Genomic DNA, 22857 nt, shown 5'->3' on the forward strand with positions numbered 1-22857 from the left:
AAAGGAAGAACGTATGTATGCATAACTCATTCAATTAGTTTTTATTGTTTATAGTGCTCTGATATGGTTCATGATTGATAAATGGATATGGCTGTTTTGATTTAACAATTTTAAAACATTAAGCCTTACAAAAATTGAAAGAAAAACATTAAACTGTTAAATTGTTTGGGAGGAAATTTTTTTTTTAACATTTTGGAGTTTCGCCGGAGGCCAAATGGTGAAATACCAGTAATGGTAGAGGCAGTGGTGAGTTGAAGCGATTGCACTCCGCAAGTAAAAAAGTGTGTCACGGCCTTAGAATGATTTCCTCCCATTACAATTAATGTGGTGTCGGCCTGCCACAACCTGCCTTGATTAGGTCGCTTGTTATTTCGCGAGTCCGTGGGCGTCTGGATATGTAGGAAAACGTCCGATAAAATCCGGAAGGGAAAAAATCTAGGTCTCAAACCATGGGAACAAAACAAAAGACAGCGAGTAGGAAAATGCGTGTGAAACTCTCAAGGAAGACGTTTACCCTCAATTACCGGTTCCTCGGAAAATGGGCGAACTGGAGAAAAACGCTCAAGTTTCAACGAGAAGTGTAACGTTAGGCACCATTAGCGTGTCCGGTATTTTACCAACAAAGGCAAATTGGGAAGTTGTATTGTGTAGCCTGCGAGTAGATCAACTGACATCAGTTTAATCGACTTCTCAGATCCGACTATCCTACATGTTGACCCGTTTTTAGATGTCAGCAGCAAGTGCAGTAATCAACTTTCTTTCGTTAACTGTTTATATTATATTTCTTTCCCTCCAAAATACACTAGAAGGGTTCTTGGTTTGTTTATGTCCAATGAGTGAATTCCACTGGTTCCTCATTGTCAATTTGCCTTTTGTCTGAGGCACTACTACTACTACTATAAAAAATATAGGTAGATAGATTAGCCAGATAGACAGAAAGGTACAATGACAGAGAGGAGTGGAGAGGGAGAGGGAGAGGGAGAGGGAGAGGGNGAGAGAGAGAGAGAGAGAGAGAGAGAGAGAGAGAGAGAGAGAGAGAGTGTGTGTGTGTGTGAGAGAGAGAGAGAGAGAAATAAAGGAGAAAAGATGACATTTTATTTTACTATTAAGACCTTAAATTTAAGGTTTTCACGTTGTTTCCTAGTTCCTAGGTAGGTCGTTGTTTGCAATCAACTTTACCAGGAGTGGTGTTTAAAGGTTAAAAAACCTCAATAGTATCAGTTCATACTACTACTCTTCTCCAGTCTTGAATAAAGGGCAATCTGAAGAAGGGAGGTCGGAGCTGTGTAGCGAACCATCGACAAGTTGGAATGCTAGTCATTTTGGGGGGTGGTTCGATATTTAATGTGAGGCCTTGCGTTGACACACGCAGAACACTTTCCTAACATTTCAACATCGATTCGGGCTGAATGTAAGTTCTAATTTATCGTCTCACGGTCAGGACTGAAAGTGATTCACTTCTGAAAAATTGTACCAAACACACCTGACCTTATTGGCAAAACGTTCTTTGGCACAGGATGATCTAGCTAGGCCCAAGACGAAGGTAAACTCTTAGAGTAACCCATCTGTTTTTTAGGCGGTCCTATTTAACCAAAATAATATTTGAACCGATCCGTTAATTTTTATGTAGAGTACCGGTAACAGCGAATAAATAGAAACCACAAGGAACCAGCACTGAAGATGGGGAAGCACGACCACTTTTCTCTCAGGGCACTTAAAAGGATTCAACTGTCATCTGGTGTGCGCAATTTTGAACAAAAACGTAGGTGCTTTTCAGAAAATATGATTTCGACCAGTCTCACATCTGTGCTTCTGCTGCTCTTGGGAACCGTTCCAAGGGTAGGAAGTTACATTACGAAATCCAAATTCAACTCCATTATTCTGTGATCAGCAGCCACAGCTGATCTCCAAATTCAAGAAATCGTGAATGGCCTGATCTAACTGTTATGTTGATGTGGCGTGGCGGGCTGACATGACACCCTCTACCTAGCATACATCACGTACGAACGACCACAGATGCTTTTTTAAAGCCCTTCCATCAAAAATATTCAAAAAATCGCACAAATCCTACGACTTAGTTTATCAATTCCTCTCTGAATGCGTTTGTAGTTTTGCAATGTTTACTAATGTGTGCAAAAAGTACAACCAAATTAAAACTGTATTAAAAATTTGTTGATTGAATTGAAACTATGAGTTTTAATATATAGTTTCAGGAAGCAAGTTTTTCTAGTAAGAGTTCATTTCAGAAGTGAATCTTTTCCCCCGAAGCGAACATAGTTCTATTCCTGACTTCAAGTTCCCTCTTACGCCATGCGTATTTTTAAATCTAGGTCGAATTGAGTTTTGCTCTTCATATTTTTTTGTTAGAAACAGGGTTTCAAATGGCTATCTGATATTGCAATAATAATTTATGGGTAGTGTTTGTTATATCGATCAATTTTAGGGCGGTTGCGGAAGAAGACGATCAAAGGCCTGAAAAAAGGGAATGTTTTAACAAAAAATTGTGATTCATGTCTTCATCGCATGTCTTGAACTAATCAGAAGATAGAGCTGTTTCAGGCATAGACAACGATTTTGATGTCGGTAATCAAATTAACTTCCCATGTAGTCTAAATATAGCTGATTGCAGTTTATAAACAAAATCCATTTGTAATTAATTCAACAGGCCGGGTGAGTTTACTCGTTCTATCAATAACAAGAATATTGGTAAACAAAAGCTTGCCAAATCAATTTTCCTTTCCTGTTTACAATAAATAACTTGGCGGGAAAGTTGACGGACGAAAGGCTTCGATAGAAAAAATTAAGACCCTTGGGATTTAAACAGTGTTCAAGTTTTGTCTTTTTTCCGCAGTGGAAACTTCGTGACTGAAAAGGAGTGATTATCTTCGGTCTGAAAGTAAACACATCCCCAATGTTGAAAAACGTAATCTGACAAAATGGCAATTCGTGACCAAGCCGGAGAGATTTCCGTTCTTCATTATTAACTAATGATATAGATCTCAGCACAAGACTGGTCACATTAATCGCAGAACATCTAGAGCAACATTTTCCTTACGACTAAATCAACTTTTATGGTAAATCACCATCAACCGTACAAAAATATATATTTTGTACCGTCCTTGGCCGTGCACCCGTGTTCGCCCCTGATATTTCCAAACGGTTCTCGTTATTTTCAACCTCAACATTCCTCAGGCTAAACCAATGACGAATGAAAATATAAAAAAATTGAATGAAATAGGCGAACAAGAACCATAAGGGCCAAAAACCAAAAACTCCAATTCCGATACGAAAATGTCAAAATATACAAAAGCCATCTAAATCAATTCAGAAAGACATTTCTGAATAGCAGCCCATAAGGGGGGAAAGATGATGGACGAGTTCTTTCAACGTACTTTCTTCACAGGACTTTTACGACTGATTCCAAAACGCTCTGGATCATCCTCAACTAAAATCTCCAGTTGTACCTAACAGGAACTATCGCTTGAACATATTAACAATGACAGATGTTGCACAATTTCAAGCGCTGGAGAGCCGCACGTAGTAGGAATTTTGACTACTTACTATCAATTGAGAAGATATATGGGTACAAACCATTTAAAAAATTTAGAAAAATTGTTTGCAATTTGTATAGACAACACCAATAGAACAACATGACTTATTGGGTAAAATCGATTAAAAGCCATAATTATTACGCTATAAAAACGAAAAAAAACACGACCTTTTGTCAAAAAGTCATAAAAACCATGATATTTAGAGTAAAAGCCAATAAAAACATGTTGGCTAATTGCGAATGTAAAACGATAATGGACAGTTTCCAAATAAAATAAAATAAATGAAAAGCATGTATTTCGAATAATTAGTTATAAAAAATATTAAAAGACAAACAAAAAATTACTTTTGGACTAGTAACAAACAAGCATGATATTTTGACTAAAAACAAATGAAAAAACACCATCTTTACAGAAAATTACGAAAAACATTTATTAAAAAGAAAGAAACTAAAGAAAAGCATAATAAAATTTGTAAGAATCATGATTTTAGATACTAATGTAAAAAAAAAATTATATGTCTGTAAACAAATAAAACTAAGTTTTGACAAAACAAAATGCATTGTGAGCATACATTTGGGCGAAATACGATTGAAAAAGATTGTATTTTGCAAATATATATAATAAAGAATAAGGAATAACATGTTATTTTCACTAAATAGAATGAAAAACACGATGTTAAGATAAAGAAAAACTTAATTTTAGTATTTAAAAAAATCGACACCGACGACACACATACGCGCGCGCGCACAGAGAGAGAGAGAGAGAGAGAGAGAGAGAGAGAGAGAGAGAGAGAGAGAGAGAGAGAGAGAGAGAGAGAGAGAGAGAGATGTAAAAAAATATGAAACCATTTTCCTTAAACACAAGTGAAACATATTATCTACATTATGAAAATCATACATATAAACAAAACCACGACTATTTCAAGTGACATTAAATTTTGACTAAAAATGATTGTGACACATAGTCAAAGTCGGACCCAAGAAAAATACTGTTACTTAGCATAAAGTCATAACAAATCAAATACATATCTATTACAGGAAAGAGATTTTTACATGTTATAAATTCATTTTTAAGTTTTTTCTTTCCTACAGATATACATCATTCAGCTGCAGCTTTAAGAAACTATTAACTATGTATTTGGGTGTGATCTAGGCACATTTTGACGGTTGTTCTTCCTGCACGAAACTTTCGGTCGGTTTGTTAAAACCCAAAGCTCACGTCTAGTTGCTTACCTGATTGAACCCAATCCACTTTACGACAAAACACGAAACTAGGCTAGTCTAACACTTGGGATCCACATGTGCATAGTAATACCGGACAACGCAGCTGTTCCAACGGTACTAAGTCTCTACTTGACCGACAAAGTCACTTTCCATTTCGCGTTAGAACGAAAACTAGGACTCGACGACGACGGTGTTTAAAATTTCTTTAAATCCGTTATTACGTCTCAACGAGTGTCAAATTGATAAAATTCTGTGTTCAGTTTAGTCGTGGGAATAAAAATAAAACCGCGTCACACGGTTATTATTATCCTAGACGTTTCACCATGAATTATTTTACAATTTATAAATTAATGTAGAGCATTTTTATCTATATTACTACCCTGGTTGGTTCACACTTTTACAGTTTTTCTTCGTACAAATGTTTTTACACTTCAGCAAGCTAGATATTATAGGAAAATAATAATCACTTAACCGCTGAAATGTCAGTTTCAAAATTAGAAGCGATAACATTTCACAAATCAATTTTTAAAAGTTCATGTCAAACTCGACGTAATTAATGTTCTGCAGTTAGAAAAATAAGCATTGAATAGTTGAATTTTACCTTAATTAGCAAACAATTAGAAAACAATATGGTAATTTTTGAACGGAGGAAAAAAACCAATAAATGCTAAACGGTCCACGTCAATCCATAAATCAAATGTATGATGTTTCCATGTTATAAAATCTCAGTAAAATCGTTTGAAGCGTATCTTTCCAATTATGGTAATGTGCAATATTTAAAAAATTAAGACTAAACGAGATTTAAAAGATAAGTTTATGAGTAATTATTGGCAAATAAAGAAGGAAAAATGAAGCCCCAACTATTGGAACGAAGCTAAAAGGGCGTGTCCGTCTATGCCAGAAGAACAAATAGGCATTTCCTTCTTGACGAAAACGTTTTCTATTTCTAGAAAGTGAGCTTTCGGCAATTTTTCAAAGCCTATAAATAAACAACGGCGAGGGATCAAATCTAAAGTTAAACTAATAATTTCGTGAAAATATATCGGATAAGGAATAACCTTCAACATTATTGTGAATTAAATGAATGAAGTAATTGACGTTTCGAAAAGGATCTTGTAGTTTTGATCCTTGGATAAGTTTTTTTTTCTTTACATATGGTGCACGAAAGTTGCTCCGAGCTTCAAGATTTCCACTGTGGGTGTGGGTGACTGATTATGGATTGTAACGAACTATGATTGACTTGACTTCTGAAACCTCACCTCCCACGGAATAACTTGTTTTAATTCTTCATGAAAATAAAAATTCCTCTCACAATTTTCCCCTTTACATGAAACAGAAGCTTTACGTTTATAAAACTATTTCTTATTAGATTAACAAGCCTAAATTAAGGCTGAAATAGGGTGTGTACCAAAAAGTGATCGTTTTATCAAATGCCCGGTATTCTCAAGTATAAATGTATTATTTCTATTTAATGTTTTTCAATAATTAATGTTTGCTTCTGGAACACTATCTATGTTTATTTTTAAATAGTCGACCGGCTCAACAAAGCCTTAGTGCAATCAATTCAGCTAAAAAGAAATTCTCAGCAAATTCTCGTCCTAAAAATTGTACGAACGAAATTTACACCCGCTGAAGCAGATCGTAAAACTATTAAATATGAATTACCATGTCTATGGTTCTTATGTCCCTGGAAAGGAAGAAGGGCTTAGGGCGATTGACAATATTGCTGAGGTACTACGCCTTGCTCTAGTAATAATCCAGTTAGAAGTACTATCATACTTGCACTTTTATGCCATCTGTACGATGTAGGGAAAAAGAGCTGTAGGCTATTCCTGCATCAATTCACGCCCCAACAAACCATTAAGAAGGGTAGAAATTTTCGATATTCGAAACTAGCTTTAGTTTACCAAAAAATGAGTTGTTTTCAAGGAAACGTGAAAGGATCTTCATGAAAAGAAGTTTTTGGGCTTGGCCCTAATGACTTTCTAGAAATCCTGATGAAAAATTACAAAAATGCAGCTAAACTAGCTTTAGTTTACCAAAAAATGAGTTGTTTTCAAGGAAACGTGAAAGGATCTTCATGAAAAGAAGTTTTTTTATAACTACGAAGAAGCAATTCATCATGAGCTTGGACCTGATGATTTTCTAGGCATCCTAATGAAAAATTACAAAAATGCAGCTAAACTAGCTTTAGTTTACCAAAAAATGATTTGTTTTCAAGGAAACGTGAAAGGATCTTCATGAAAAGAAGTTTTTTTAATAACTACGAAGAAGCAATTCATCATGGGCTTGGCCCTGATGATTTTCTAGGAATCCTAATGAAAAATTACAAAAATGCAGCTAAGCTAGCTTTAGTTTACCAAAAAATGAGTTGTTTTCAAGGAAACGTGAAAGGATCTTCATGAAAAGAAGTTTTTTTTTATAACTACGAAGAAGCAATTCATCATGGGCTTGGCCCTGATGTTTTTCTAGGAATCCTAATGAAAAATTACAAAAATGCAGCTTAACTAGCAGCTTTAGTTTACCAAAAAATGAGCTGTACTCAAAGAAACGTGTAAGAATATTCATGAAAAGAATTTTTTTTTATAACAACGAAGAAGTAATTCATCAAGGGCTTAATAAATTAGCTTTAGTTTACCAAAATGTATTGTAAACGTGATTGAATCTTCATGTTCGAATCTTGTCACATTCTCTGTTTATCAGTCCTTGCTCCTTCAGGTAATTTGTTTCGATCCATGGCTCACTTCAAAAAATTAACATAGCAAACCAAAATTGCTGTGTAAGTGTATTTCGACAGCTATCAGAAGTGGTGCCAGTTTGGGATCGAGCAACTGGCTGAAAGGTGATTAATGGCAGTGCTTCAGAAGGGGCTATATTTTGACTTTTTTAATGGAGAAGTACATATACTTTTTGAAAAATAATTATCTTTTATAGACCCTATTACATCAAACGTTGGACATAGCCTGCGACAAATATAATATTATCGTATTTAATAGGATATTTTAATGATTAAAAACTTTTACAAATAGATATTTAAGTAAAGTTTGACATAATCAATCTAAAAGTGAATGCAGTACAGTGTTGGGCACAGTATATCCAAATTGGCTCCAACTTGTTTTCTTTAAGATCAAACATATATAATAAAAATATAACACAAATGCCATTCATTTTCATACCCAGTATTCAAATGTGTACGAAACACATTTCGGTATGTACTTCACCCGAATCCCGGCCAATTTAATTCCAACCCAAAATGCAAATTGTGTAGGGGTGTCAATTAAGCCAATGATGCCACGTCCACGTCCAAACGAAGGAATAACAGTGACGGAAGTGTTTCCGGTCCGACAGCCACAACTCACAACAGTTTGTCCGAGAATCAGGCAAACATTTATTTCCTCCCACGTTTAAGACTTCAAGACAATAATTACTTTGTAGGACGCCGTTGAATAAAAAAGGCAAGGCTTTTATGCTGTCAGATTAGCCCGGTGGGTCGTGAACTATGCGAAACCGGCCGTGCATTCCCGAAGGGATATCAGAACTGGTTTGTTATTTTAACTGAGGCCAACAGGACAGAGGCTGTATGAATTTTCTGATGTGAATATGCCAGATGAAGGGTTTTTCGTCCTTCCTATTCTTTCTAAAACGGAATGGCACATGACGTGAACAGACGCGTGCGTTCGAATTTTTTCACATACGTACACAGGAAATCCTCATGGAATTGAACACAAGTGTAAAACTGGGGAAAATGTGTGTTGGGCCACGTTTAAAAAACCCATTGTCAGTCATAACTCCCCTTTATTGATAAAACAGGCCTCTATCGATTTTACGAAACAAGAGTAACACACAAGTGTCCCACCATCGTAAATCGAGTACGTTTTGTACAATCAATATTATAAGCAATGTACAATTCGAATTAGAACACACACAATCATCGATGCTTGAATCAATAAATATTCCATCCATATGCGATAGTGATGATCAAAGGCCAAACACTGTGCAAAAAAAGGTTCAACACAGCAAACCAACTACAAACAATTATGCATAGAAAAGGACCAAGGTTTCAGTTTTTGTGTCTTGATGCACCTATATAATGTCGCAGATTTGATGAAAATGATACACATTTCAGCGAAGAATATACAACAAAACTTCTTAGTATAACCTTACGGATTTTCACTTAAAAACTTAAAACACCTTACGGATGTTCGACGACACGCAAACCGTTATTTTAAGTATTCCTTTTTATCGGAAACGAAAGAAAAGTGAACAGTTTAATTTTTCCAAAATTAAACTGTTTTAACTACTAATGACCTGCGGACAAGGGGGTCAACAACTTGTAGGTCAATCACCAAATCATTTATGATGCATAAGAAAGTGTCTTGACGGTTTGCGGTAACGGAATTTAATCGATTGAAACCGAGCCTTGATATTGTACCATTGATGAATACCACTCCAATTCCTTGATCAATGGTCTATTTGATGTCATCATAGGTCAGCATATCTGTAAAGCAGGGTTCCTTGCTTTCTAGAGTATGATAATGATCCTAATGATTTAGCCCTTATTAAAGCTTAGAAATTGGCTGTTTTTGACATTCGCGTAAAAACGTTTCCACGATCTCCTTTTATACCATTGTCTGACCGAATTATGGCCATTATTTTGTACTGTTTTTAATATATAAAAAAATAATAAAAACCAACAACCACTATCAGACCGAATTACTACTTTATGTTGTACTGTTTTTAATATCTACAAATAAATAATAAAAAATTACATTACGGACTGATTTTTGAAAAACAAACAATTCTGTCGTTTAAAGAAAAATTAAACTGTGTTATTCGAGGAAAATTTGGAACAAAGAGAGTAAAGAATGAATTTTGTCTCATTACAAATTTAAACGTTTTATTTTTAATGATCAGGTTTGATCAAACAGTGGAGATGAATTCGGCAACCGAGAGAGCAACCATGAAAAAGTCTCCAAAATTCAAAGTTCAGTCATTTATCATGAATAAAGTGCAGGATTTATATATTTTTCATTTTTATGCTATTCCATTGGAAACATGGAAAACAAAAACTGTTTTATTTTTAAAGAGTTGACGATGCAGAGAGAAAACTCCAGGGGCTGATGGAAAAACTGGCACCTTTGATGAAGTTTTCCTTTTTTTAGAAACAAAGTTAAACAAAAATACTAAATATTCATATTTATACAATAGGTACGATATTCAGTGTCCCGTGGTGCGATTTTTTCTTTTGGTGTTAGATTGGTCAAAGTGGTTTCTGTATCCACTTTCTCCCCCGATATAGATCTCGAGCATAATAGCATGCGTCGGGTCGGCCAAGAGAGGAGAGAAGGAATGATCTCATCACAAATGTACCGTTGTAGCATCTGGCCCCACTCTTCTTCGTGTCCTCCGAAAGTCAATTTACATTCAACGTCTCATTGTCTACAGCTTCTGAATAAAAAACCTTCTCTCTCCCTTTTGTTTGTCGCGACGAGGAAAATATTGGCTCGACATATCGTTTAAAATATACACTCAAAACCGATGACATAACAACTCTTTGAACGTACCCTCTACTAATCACAAATCATTGAGGGGGAAAAAAGAGAAAATTATTCTAAAAGATAATACAGACCATCTCAGGGAAATATCATAATAGTTTCTATTTGTTATCAACATCACAATTCTTTTATCGAGAAAACAGAGTAATAATATCACAATTATATTGCTAATATCATCAAAATAGATTATACAAATATAAAAAAAATTCAAAATAATATTTAAACCTTTTAATAAGAAGAATCAGCAGTTAACATATCTTGCCTCCTTTTTTAATTTATATAATTAGATGTTTAAAAAAATGATTTATTACGTTAGTTTCCTTGATGTAATCACACACAAGATGGCATTTATCAACAATATATCTGTTTAATTTTAAACGGTGAGTCAGACCAATTTCGCAATGCTCTGTCACAAAATCATGTAAGAATTAAAATAAACAGTTTCACGCTATTTAGAAAAATAACCGCGCGGAACACGAATATACAAGAAAAAATACTTAGCATTTACATTCTAGGTTTTTGTCTGTGCAGATTTCTATATTTAGCATTGACTTTCTAGGATTAAGTATGTGGAGGTCTTTATACTTAGCATTCACTATCTAGGGTTTAATCTGTGCAGGTCTCTTACTAAGCATTCACTTTTTATGGTTTAGTCTATGCAGGTCTCTAGGTTTAGCATTTACTTCCTTGGGTTTTGTCTGTGCAGGCCCCTACACTTAGAATTCACTTTCATGGATTTAGTCTGCGCAGGTCTTTACACTTAGCGTTCATTTTCTAGGGTTTTGTCTGTGCAGGTCTCTACACTTAGCATTCACTTTCTAAGGTTTATCTATGCAGGTATCTATACTTAGCATTTACATTCTAGGGTTTAATCAGTGCATGCCTCTATACTAAGCATTCACTTTCTTTGGTTTAGTCTGTGCAAGTCTCTACATTCACTTGCCTGTTCGTAAACACTATACATTCATTTTCTAGGTTTAGCCTGGGCAGGTCTCTATATTTAGCACTCACTTTCTAGGGTTTATCTATGCAGGTCTCTATTCTCAGCATTTACTTTCTAGGGTTTAATCAGTGCATGCCTCTACACTAAGCATTCACTTTCTTTGGTTTAGTCTGTGCAAGTCCCAACATTCACTTTCTAGGGTCTAGTCTGTTCAGGTAAACACTGTGCATTCACTTTCTAGGGTACAGCCTGGGCAGGTCTCTATATTGAGCATTCACTTTCTAGGGTTTATCTATGCAGGCCTCTTTACTTAGCATTCACTTTCTAGGTCTAATTTGTGCAGGTCTCTATACTTAGCATTCACTTTCTACGGTTAAATCTACGCACGCCTCTTGAGATTAGTCACTGCAGATCTCTATACTCAGCATTCGCCTTTTGGAGTTGGGATTGTGCTGGTCCCCATATTAATTAGCATTTACTTTCCAGGGGTTAGTCTGTACAGACCTTTTGTACTGAGGATTTTTTTCTATAGATTAATCTGTGCAGGTCTTTATAATTAGCACTTTACTTTGTTGGGTTGTTTGTGCAGGCTTTTCTAAATACTTGGCATTTTCTTTCTATAGAATAGTCGGTGTAGGCCTTTTATACTCAACAATCCAACCCGACTTGACAAACTCGTTAAGTTCGGCGTCGAGACGTTATTTTCTCTTTAATATCCGATACGTCAGTTATTCACAATGGCTGCATTGTCTGCTTAATTGTTATTCAGCCACGTTGCAATTCGACGTCAAATTCCATGTTAGTGACGCTATCCGGTAATTGAAAAACGAACATTGATAAGGAATTTTCATTTTCAAATACCAAAATAAATATTTCACCCCTCACAAAACGCTATTGTGAAGATCAACTGTTTTGATTAAATAGAGATCAACACGACTTTCATACACTCTATAACTCTCGTTCGACGGATTTAAGATTTTTTTTTTTTTGGTCGTGTGATTTAGTGATTTATCTTTGGCTTGTTTCAATCACTACTTAAAATCAATTCATTGAGAAACGCCGAAAGATGGTCAAAAGACAGAATGGATGAGGAAAAAATTGAATTATCATCCTTATTATTTTCCAAACTGTAGCTCGAGTTTCTTGGTACCGATAACGAACACGCAACAAAACAAATTCCATAACCCCTACCAAAAAATTAATCAGCATTGATAAAGAATAGAACAAAGGTAGATTGTAATGATCGCGAGTCTAAGAAACCAGCTCGTTTAAGCTTCGAATTAAAAACTGACGTGATAAAGTTCAAACCGATAAATGATTAATGATCCCATGATTGGCGAGGTCCACTTTATTTCCTCCCGACGATATTCCACCAAACTAGTTTTATCATCTTTTCTTCGAAAGAGGCCGTCTTGTTGGTTCAATTGGGCTCCATTACCCCTACTTAACAGTTTATTTGTGTTAATGGCCTGTATAGCATTCTTCCCCCACACTAGCCATGACTATTACTTCAGTGGGAAGAGAGGGCTTCAACTGCACTAGCCCCCCTCAAACGTATAACAATTTGTCATTCAAACTGTTCACAATCTATAATTTAACAGGAGTAATTTCTTTTAAAGTTGAATAGTCTTAGCATGAGGAAAATGCTACCTTTAACTTGTTAAAGCAAGAAAACAAATCGATTAAGTCATTGTTGAAACAATTTACCTGCCTACAAATTCTAATTTCCTTGGTTTTTTGTTTTTTAATTGCAATGCTTTATACAATTTAATACAACTATCATTTGGACAGTTGAACTGCCTTGAATTAGTTCTATTTCTACTGTCACTGCAGTGAAAGGATAATTAAAACTTCCGGTATATCATAATTGAAAATTATTGGGCTTCGTGAAAAACCTAACATTTCTCAAATTAATATTTTACTTTTGTGCACGTTACTATAAAAAAAGTGAGTGCGTCTACAACATAAGTATGAATCATAGCCCCCTTTCGAATCGTTAAGTCAGTTCTCCCCTAGCTGGTAAAGGTAATAGCTTAAAATCATTATGTAATATTGTAGAAGTCAATAAAATGTATTGATCCCTATACACCGTACTTGTTTCTGTTTGTTCTAGATAAAGAAGCACTTTAATTTGGTCGTAAAGTAATATATAATATGATACAAATAAAAAAAGCAAAATAAATTATGGCCATGCTTGAAAAAAAATGTAGGAGCTAATTTTTAAGTTTATTTTAAAAAGGTTCGCAAGGCTTTGAAGTTTGGAATATTATTTAGATAAATTTATCGCTAGATAAAAGTTATCTACTTAAAAAAAGAGACTAGAGGTTAAACATTTCCCTATTTTGCTAATATTTCACTTGATGGACCAGGGCAGTTGGATTTTCAGCCTCGACTCTCATAAGTACTATGTCAACAATTGACTTGAAATGCAACCCCGGTGGAATTTTGCAATCTGGGTCAACAATGAAACGGCAGAGGAAAACACAAAACGGCCTACGTTTGCATTTCTACTTTTCTATCTTTACTTTCACCGATTTGACATGTAAAAATAACGTTTTGACGAAATTATCAATTATTGAGAATGCCCCTGACAAAAATATGTTGTTATAATGTTCGTGATGTGTAATATAAAATACTGCGCCCTTTGGGAGCTACTGAATCCCCTGTTCTGTACTCGCAAACCGGTGAGTTTTAGCTCATCAAGGAATGTGATGAGTCGTTAAACTTCAGTCGTTGAATTTCTTCTGAGATTACGTTGTACATCCCAAAACAATTCCTCCTCGCGCAAATATGGTGTATCACAGTTTGAGTGTGTCGGTATCTTCGCTTCTTTACAGAATCTGCACGTGCCATGCTGGGTTATACCAATCTTAGATGCCCATTTAGTCTGCCGAGACCTGTCAAGAAACCTGTCAGGATCCTAAGTTTTTCTTGCTTCCTTTGATACAGAGAACCTTTAAAAATATTTTAACACCAAAAAAATTACTAACTGTCAAATGTTATTGCTCATCCCTTCTATGCATTACTAACAGTTTATGGCTTGTGAGAAACGTTTATTGTAGAAAAGAGAAAAAATAATGGATAAAATTAGAAATAAACACCCTTAGGGGAAAATAGCCATTATTATTTTTACTATCAAAACAGTGACGAAATGTCTTTTGTTATCCCTTGCTCTTTTGCAATCCTGTTTATAATCTCTTTGAAATAAACGACCACAGGGAATATTTCAGAAAAAAATGACGAACTGAATCATTCTAAACAAATAAATCGTAACTTTTTCTTTATGTAAGCTAAAAGTGGCCATATTGTGGCTGAAAAGTAAAACCTAAAGCTCGTTCAAATGACATGAATTATCCTAGAACAAATTTTCCCTTACAATCATTAATTTTTAATTATAAAAAAATCCCAATAAAGAAAATAATCTGGACGTTTGGATAATTAACAGATATGACACGGTACGTTTACTCTTTAAACGACTTAATAAGGCAAAGGATACGTTAGTGGTTTTGAACAACTAGCCGCTATTGTGGTCATCCTTTACCATATCTGGTTTTGTTAGGTTGATTTCGTCCTGGCTTGTGATTGCGCACCGCTGCATCCGATTGTATGCGGATGTTGTTTAGCGTGTTGGTAATTAATATACCGAATCGATTACAATTTAATTATTTGTAGAGAATAACGTGAGGAGGAAGTGAACGTCTCAACTGAAGGAATGAAAAGCAATGCTGTGTGTGGGTGGACCTGTCTTACCTACCTCTTGTTTCTATTAAACGGCGATAAATGCTACGAATGCAATTACAGCTTTTAAAGTTTTGTTATTATAAAAAAAAACTCATAATTTTTTATTTGTTATGCTGTAATATGAAAACTTTCAAATGTACACTGACCCTGCGGGAAAGGGCGATGGAAATTTTTCCAAATATGCAAGTAAACCGTGCAGATTATCATAATTCGGACATTACTTCTATCAAAATACAAAAGAAATAACTATGGAAAACAGAAAAGCTTTTTGAATTTTTATTTTCTGACAAGAATGGATTTTTATCGTGGAATGGGTTCCATGTAGGGTTATCGGCATTTCAGACAGGGGTGAAATCAATCCCAATGGATTTCTGTAGCACCGTTTTATTGTCGTTCCAACAATTTTCTTCGAACCATTAATAACCTTTCTAACTATAAATCTGAAGGCGTTTCGCTATTTTAAACGCTCCCTGTATTTAATTGAAGTATGAAATGTCATTTCTCCCCAGTTGTTTGGGATAATCGTGAGGAAGTGGTCATCTTTTATATTTATTCTGGATTGTAACTTTTCCCTTGAAGAAAGGGATATTTTTATTCTAATCGATTACGTTCTAAGCCACATGGCAATTTGAACATCTAACCAGATCTATTTTCGATGTAATTTCAATGTTTTAATGCAGTCGTCTGATGTTTCAATTTGGTCAGCGAACTTAGTAAATCAGTGATATTTTTTTTATGTTTAGCAGAGTAAATACTTTTTTCGTACGGAAATTTAATAAAGACATTCTTATATTTGGAGTCCTACACTGCGCAACCTACCCCGTCTTCCATTTTAGAGTCTTCTATATATAGAGAAATACAGTTTATTTAAAAAAAATTCAAGTTCAAACTTTTGGGGTGCCTCATGCCAGGGAATAAAAGGTAATGAAAATGTGGCTACATTTGCGAAAATTGGGCCCGAAATCGCTGTTCAGGGTACCACACGCGGTTCATAAACGCAAGGAAGGGATATCGAAGCTCGAAAACAGTGTTACAGATAATAAGAAAAAGTAGGATTTTACAACAAATAGAACCTCAACCATCCTAACAAACAAAACGTCATTTCCAAATAATACTGGTTTGAAGGAGACCAACTAGTAGAACTTTGGGCAAGATAATCTACTCCCTTCCAACCATTCCATCTGTTGTATTACTTTTTTCCTCGGCCGGTTAGTTACCATGGCTATTACCAGCACTGATGCATACCCACACATTCAAACTTATTGTTAACCTAACCTTAGTTCGGCAGGTTTCAGGGTACTCAGTATTCTCAAGGCCCGCCCTCCTTCACTCTAATAAATACAGTCTTACTGATTATAACCTTTCATATCATATGTACAGCTAAAAATTGGGGAGTCGCTGGGGTATTAATATCACGCCCTTGCCTTCCCACCTTTCACTCTAAAATCACCTAGCCTGAAGCTAACCTGGTTTGGTGGGTCTGAGGGGTGTTCGATATTCCACCACAACTCACCTACACATACTCAACACTCTGATGCAAGTTAACTTTGTTGATCAGCTGAGGTGCACACTCGCTAAAAGATTAACTAAGTTATCTGATTTCAATAAACAGTTGTTGAGTACAAATGCAGAAGTCAAGCTAGCAACCTTTCGCCGTGGGCCAACTTAGCAATAATGTACCTATAGTAATAATGACATGGTCAAACATATTATGCATAATTAACCTAGATTGCTTAGACTCGTATAAACCATCTATTAATCTTGCATCTTCGTGTACAACATCTAAGACCTTGTTAACAAGATTTACAACGTACAAGACAAGTTCGTTAGTATTTTATTATCAATAAATCAATTATTGTTAGTTATATTATTATACAATAAAAAGTACATGTTATAGGTGCTTTTGATGTTTAAAAGACCATTATTTTAAGGAACAAAAATAAAGTTTTTTTATATTAATAATAATAAGGTTGCCCTTATAAAATTTTTTCGATATACTAATAACAATTTATATTTCGTCCTGCGTTGTAAATAGTTCTTACATTAAAAAGTTAATCTACGATTCTAAAGCCTTTTAGTAAAAGAAGAGAATTATTTTATCGTTCTATTAGCCCTGCCATTACTCCAGTAATTTTGAAATTATTATTATTATTATTTTAATAGTATCTTATAGTCAGACGAGAAAAATAGTCGCTTTTTCGTCACTTTTACCTACAAAGAGAGTTAAATCGTAAAATAATTTCAATAATTAAAACGCTTGAATGATTCTAGAAAACTTACATTTTTTATTGAGTCCTTTTTTATATCTTTTCATAGGGTCGTTAAAAACCTAATTAGACCACTGATTAGTACTCAGTTTTATAAAAATAAGCCAAAAGAAAGAAGAGCCAAGTTGATCATACACTTGTCGTTTCTGTCGTTGGAGGATTCATTTGAACTTTTAGCCGATAGAAAATGTTTTATCTTCGACTTTGTACACACGTCCCCGTTGGAGATAAACTTATATTTATAACACGACGTCAAAGATTGTATAACCCCGTCATAAATAATATCTCAAAATTGAAGAAAATTGGCCGAGATTAATTTGAACAGAAATCACACAGAAGGGCTTGGGTCAAAATGGGTATTCTGATAAGATAAAAACTGTCAAACTGTGTTTTAACCGTTCATAATTAAATTATCATGTTATATTGTTAATAAACAATTTGTTTAAATTTGAACTTTTTTCTCTCTCTTAGGGTAAAAGATTTTTTTTAAAGTGCTTATCGCGTTTACACGTCTCCAAACCGTTTTATCTAAAGTAAACTTTTATCTATTTGTTTCACAAACAGATATATTGGAAAAACAGCATATTAATTTGTCCTCTGATTAAAAATAAAGGATATTAATTGGGATAATCTAATATTTTTCTAAATATTTCTCGTTATTATTCCAAAATTTATTTATTTCGATAATAATAAATTATTTACAAAATTGAAATTTAGATCGATAATTTAAAGAATTGATAAGGGAAATAACGAGCAATAATCGCAGGGGTTCCCAACATTGTATTTAATGATGAATCATAGATCATCATTCTGCTAAATAGAAAATTACTTGGTGACAGTTTGTTTTTTTCAATCCTAACAACCCGCGAAAAGCGTTAAAAAATTATTTTTAATTTTATTTTTGTTTTAAGTTTAGTGTTTCAGTTATTATCGACTGGTTTCTCGAAGTTTGGTTATAAATCATTCTAATGACAAAAATGTATCATACAGTTTGCTTTGAAGTACAACTGAACTACTTGACTTTTGTAGCCTTGGTGTTCAAACAGAAACAACGCAAATGGGGAAAAGCGCCATGATTTCACTTTTATTAATAAAACAGTTAAAAGTGCTTTTTAAAAATTGAATTTGGTGTACCCAATTTCTTCTAGTCAACGTATTTTTTTTTAATAGATTTTTTGAGCCAATTTATATGATTAACAAATATGCGCAATCCTACCATCCTTTCAATATGGTGTCATACTTCATCAGTCATAAAGCAAATTTAGTCTATTCTCCGCATGAATTTCATCAAATGTAAAATGAGAAGGAACATTCTGAACTAATCCTAAATAAAAAATTTAAAAAACTAAATGTACACCTGACAAATATAATTTTTGAAATTAGGCCGTTACCTTCATTTTATTCCGCCTATCTAATGCTATCTTCAGTGTGAGAGTACAGACACAGTGAAGATGGCGAGAAGGCGTCTGACAGACCAACCCAGCGATGGTAGGCTGACCAAAATGATCGGTAAAGACTAAATTTCATGTTCTTACCCTGCAGACAAGGAGAAATGTACAATATTTTTTTTCTAGAAACGCAAGCTCAGACTAACTTAAAGGTAATTAAAGCAAAGTTTGAACGAACTTTCTTATTTTTATAAGAACACTGTGTACATATATTCGTATATTTTTACTTTCATCATATCTTGAGAGTATTTCGTCATCAATGATGGGTTTTTCGCGATAGAATAAGCTTTGATCAATATTGATTAATGGGAGAAAGGTGGAAAACTTCTTGCGTTGCTCACCAAACCATTTGTCCTCCTTTGACATTGACAAAATTGACGATTCTCCCATGGAAATTGGTTATCCTGCTTCAAAACACTGCCAAACCCCATTGACCTAGGAGATTTCACACGTACGTACAGATTTCGTGCTCAACTTACCAATAATGTGTTTTTCGTGTCAAATTAAGACATAGGTCAATATTGATTAGAAGGAGAAAGTGGGAAAACCTTTTACTTTACCCACCAAACCTTTTGTTCCACCCTTAACGCAGACAAAATTGACTACTTTCCTATGGAGATCGAATTTTTCCTAGACGAATTGCCACCTCCGTACACAAATTTTACTATAAAAAAACCAAACCATACCTAAATTTTTAAATCGATAAAATACATAAGTATGGCCTGGCTTGTATCTTTCGTGTTTGTTTTCTGGCTTTTGGGTCAATATTGATTGGTGGGACCGAACCAAAACCTTTTCCTGTCCACCCTTGATCCTTTTAAACATTTTTTCTTATTCCCTAGTCCACTTGCTATCAATAATGCGTCTTTCGTGTCAAAATATGATTTCGATCAATACTGATTGGCGAGAGAAAGTGGGAAAATGTTTTTAGTTGGGAAACATACCTTCTGTTCACTTCAGTAATAAAATTCACTTTTCCTGGACATACAAATTGCCGCCAATTTATTTTTTCAGAAAACAAAACTTAGTCTTTCATTATGAAATATGTATTTATTGGTACTGTTAATTTTTTTTGCGTTTTAAGGGTCAGGATTGACTATCCTGCTTTAAAATACTGTCTAAATTCATGGAGTCTAGGACTTTTCATAAATATCTAAATATTTTCTGCTGAAATTGTCAACTGTGACTTTATCCTGTCAACAATAGGTTTTAGGTCAATATTGATTAGTGGGAGAAAAGTCCTGGTCAACGTGCTGTCAATAATACGTTTTTCGTGTCAATAAAAAGTTTTTGGTCAATATTAATTAATGGGAGAAAGTCGGAAAACGCTTTTCGCTGGGCACTAGACGTTTTTGTCCACCCCGAAACTGTAACAAAATTCATTTTTCCCGGACTCGCAATTTGCCACCACATTTCCATTAAATTTAAATTTATACTTTTTACAGAAAACAATATCTAGTCTTTCATTTGGTCAAATAAAAATTGTAAATGTAGTTTAAGGGTCAGGACTACCCTGCTTTAAATCAACGTCAAAGCCCATGGGTATGGGAATTTCACATATATGAAAAGATTTCCTCTCAACCAGTCAGTAATGAGTTTTTCGCGTAAAAAATTAGTTTTTGGCCAATATTAATTAGTGGAAAAAAGTAGCAACTGCAAACCTCTGTTAGTGCTACCAAACCTTTTTCCACCCTCGATCCTCTTACACAAATTTTCATATTTCCTAGTCAACTTGATGTCAATAATACGTTTTTCGTGTCAATAATCAGCCTGTGATCAATATTGATTAATGGAATAAAATCTGCAACGCTTTTCGCTGTACACCAAACCTTTGGTCCATCCTAAAAAGTAACCAAATTCATTTTTCCCGGATTCGCAAATTGCCGCCACATTTTCATTAAATTTAAAATTTCGAAGGCTTATTTTTTCAGAAAACAAAATCTACTTTTTTCGTTACGAATTTGGTAAATATAAATTGTAAATATGTACAGTATGGATTTATTTGCGTTAATTTTTTTTTCTCTTAGAGTTTTAACGGTCAGGGTTGGCTCTCCTGCTTCAAAGCTCTGCCCACCCCATGGTTAAGACCTTTTACCCATATTTACAGATTTCCTGCCCAAATTGTCAATAATGAGTTTTTCGCGTCAAAAATAAGTTTTTGGTCAATATTGATTAGTGGGAGAAAGTGAGCAAAGCACTTTTGTTGCTACCAAACCTTTGCCCAACTTGAATAATTTGCCTTGCATGAAGGACTTTTTCCTCGGCCCAACTCAAATCGTCGTTGATAACTCAGAAACCTTTTTTTGCCCTTATTTATCATTGTTAAATCAGTATAAAATTATTTTTCATTTTGTACAAATCGGGTGGTTAGGTCGAATACTGTTAAGAAAGCATTAATTAACATTCAACGTTTATATATCTACATCAAGCCAAATTTTTATAAATTGATTTGAACGAATATTTCGTTTTATGTTTGATTTATAACGTTTAGGAAGTATTTTTTTCTGTGGGGGTTTTGAGTTTGACAGAGGGTGGAATACCGCGGTAAATACCAGGATGGGTACTTGAAATTAAAATGTCTAATTATAGAACTGGCCAGGGCGTAGGAGAAAAATAGTTATCGGTCGGGAATAATTCGTCTAGTCGGTATAAAAGGCGGCGGGTGAATGGGAAATGGGGATCGGAGAATGAGGAAAGGGGCCTAGACGGGAAACGGCGGAGTGTGCGAGAGGCGCGAGTCGGCCATTCTGTTCATGGCGGCTTGGAAAAGCAACGCTTGTCCCTTCGCCGTCGGACGGGGCCGTAAAGTGGTCCGGGGCCGTTTTCCGTCCGTCGTTAAAAAACTTGCGTCGGCGTCTCGTAAAAGGGGCGTCGGACGCGTTTCGCCGGCCGAATCGAACGCCGGGCCCGGTCGCGACTCAGGGTGACACACCCCTCTTTTCAATGGGCCGCGGATGGACGTGGATGTCGGACGTCGGGGACGTACCAGGGCCGGAGGCTTCCTCGACATACGACTCACTCACCTTAAAGCGGGCTCCCCTCGGGTCGATTTTCAGGTGTGGTAATCCACAGTTTGCCGGAAACGGACGGGAGATCCTTCGAGGTTCGTTGGAGAAGGGCGGAGCACACGTCTTACACACAACTGGCGAATCCCATTCCCAAAGGGTCCCTCACACAGCCGGACTTGAACTTAATTCCGCATCTCACCTCGAGGCAGCACTGCCGTCGCCTCACCGCCACATTCAACATGTCCACATTCTTTCCATTAAACGTTAGAACAAATCTTTCAACATCTAATTTTTCAACAATTTCAATATTTTAAAATTCAAGTTAAATATATTTAAATTAAGCTTTAATTAATTAACAATTATAATTGATAATTAAAAAAGCAGGCTAGCCAACTTATTCATTTTCCTCTTATAAACATAGATATAGTGTATTCTTTTTTGAAAGTCTTTATTGTCTATAGAAGTCTTATATTAAGAAATCTTTTAATTTTAATTTTTATTATTAAGAAGTCTTTTTTAATATAAAACTTCTTATATTAAGAACTTTTATATTAAGAGTCTTTAATCTTTATTATTTATAAATAATATATTTGTTTAGTGGTCATAATTGATCATATTTTATTTATTATTCATTTATCTAAGGTTTTTGGTTGAAATGAAAAAAAAATCGAAGTCACGATAGCTAAGTGGTTAGAGCAGTGGCATATTGAGCTGAAGGTCGTGGGTTCAAATCCCGCTCGTGAAACTAAGTTTTCATCTCAACCAAAAACCTTAGATGAAAAGAATAATCAATTTGAATAATTAATATGGTCAATTATGACCTCTAAACAAATATGGATTAATTTAATAATCAAAAGAAGTAATTACTTCACTAATAGCTCCCCGTGGCCACTTCATAAGTCGCTGGGAATTGAATCCTGATTACACGACATTTGAAAATATGGCAAACGAGGAAAAATTCCTACTGTATGTTGAGGTTGAAAGTTGGTGTCCAGGGGAATCAAAGTCACAATAACTCAAGTGGTTAGAGCAGCGGCGTATTGAGCCGAAGGTCGTGGGTTCAAATCCCGCTTGTGACACTAATTTTTCATCTCAACCAAAAACCTTCGATGAAAAGAATA

At 35.0% G+C, this 22857-nt stretch overlaps 1 protein-coding gene across 15 annotated transcripts in view; it reads right to left on the reverse strand.

The window, feature by feature from the left end:
• The window catches only part of LOC106669787 (protein hu-li tai shao), a 62783-nt gene extending 40858 nt beyond the window's left edge, over positions 1 to 21925 (reverse strand). For 6 of the 15 annotated variants that reach the window (XM_014399505.2, XM_014399503.2, XM_014399501.2 and 3 more), the window contains exon 1: positions 21752 to 21920. The gene's annotated coding sequence lies outside the window, so the exon portion shown is untranslated. Of the gene's footprint in view, positions 1 to 21751 lie in introns of all 15 variants that reach the window. The other 9 variants (XM_014399494.2, XM_014399495.2, XM_014399491.2 and 6 more) reach the window with 3 other exon arrangements.
• Between the last annotated feature and the right edge of the window lie 932 nt (positions 21926 to 22857).

This window comes from Cimex lectularius, unplaced genomic scaffold (assembly GCF_000648675.2).
Source record: "Cimex lectularius strain Harlan isolate CLEC.00 unplaced genomic scaffold, Clec_2.1 scaffold76, whole genome shotgun sequence".
In the NCBI taxonomy this organism is placed as follows: domain Eukaryota; kingdom Metazoa; phylum Arthropoda; class Insecta; order Hemiptera; family Cimicidae; genus Cimex; species Cimex lectularius.